This window comes from Montipora capricornis, chromosome 7 (genome assembly GCF_036669925.1).
Source record: "Montipora capricornis isolate CH-2021 chromosome 7, ASM3666992v2, whole genome shotgun sequence".
Taxonomy (NCBI): Eukaryota; Metazoa; Cnidaria; class Anthozoa; order Scleractinia; family Acroporidae; genus Montipora; species Montipora capricornis.
In genome coordinates, this window is record NC_090889.1 from 51,630,531 (window position 1) to 51,631,728 (window position 1,198).

A 1,198-nucleotide genomic window follows, 5' to 3' on the forward strand; every position below is an offset into this window, starting at 1 on the left:
GAGTGGTGTACCACATCCAAACATATCGTGGAAATTTGCAAATGGCGAGCTTCCTACGGAGTCTGTCATTAAAAAGACTTCAAACCAGTCACTTCTTAATTTACCAAGGACGGCAAAGAGTATGGAGGGATGGTACAAGTGTATAGTGTTGCACACTGAGCGGACAGAAGCACGGATGCGGACTCGTACTAAAAACACACACATATTCTAAAATGGCGGATAACAACAACCTCGTGTCTTTATTCTTCCAATGATTCCTTGCTACAGTTTTGTTGCTGAGGGGAGGGGGGTAAACACCGTATTCCTTAACCTAACTGTACAGGCCCTACACACTCCCCCTTATGAAAAAAAAGGTCGTCCTCGACATTAGACGGTTTTCTAAGACTGGCGTCTGCAGGTATCAATACGCAAGCCTCCTCTGTTCATCCCTGAGGTTAGGTGGAACGGGGTGATCCGGCCCTAACCACAAAGCCACGAGTACAACCACTTAAGACTTGTATACACATACAGTTTGGAGTACTGTTAAAGTTCAACGACTTCCACTGGCAAACTACTAAGTTTGATGTTGTAAAGTAACAAGTGCAACTTGTGTTCTGTCCTTTTTTTTAAAGTCCATTTAATCACAGAGAAAAAAAAAATTCACAAAGTTCGTGTTAGGATTTTTCTGATCACTTTAGAAAGGATACAAGCCAACGTATCCGTATGGTGTAACTGGCCAAACAGAGTTCATGCACGCATTAGGAATTCCTCCAAGGGGTCCTGGTGCCAGGGGTACAGGTGCCAGGGGTACAGGTACTGGTGCCGCTCCCGCATTGTGGCTAATTAAACACAGTCCCGCTGGTTGGTAATAGGTCGGAGTTCCAAAGCTGTCATAAGTTAGTAGGGTAGGTGGTCTGCGCTCCCTCATCGGTGTCCCTTCTCCTGGTCTGACTTCTGACTGCTCTACTACAGATGGTTCAAGGACTGGATCTGTCGGTACTTGTATTTGCAGGTCAGGTTGGTAGATACTGGAGGCCACCTCCTCATCAGCGCATGCCTGGTTGGCTGAAGGCTCCTTGGCTGAACAGGTACGCGCTTTCTGGCTCTACAGGAGTGAAGGTTAACATCCCTGCGGATTCTTCTTCAGAACTGTCTCCGACATTGGAGGCCCCTGGTGACGACAAATGTGGCTGGGCAGTTGGCAACTTCCGTTTTGATC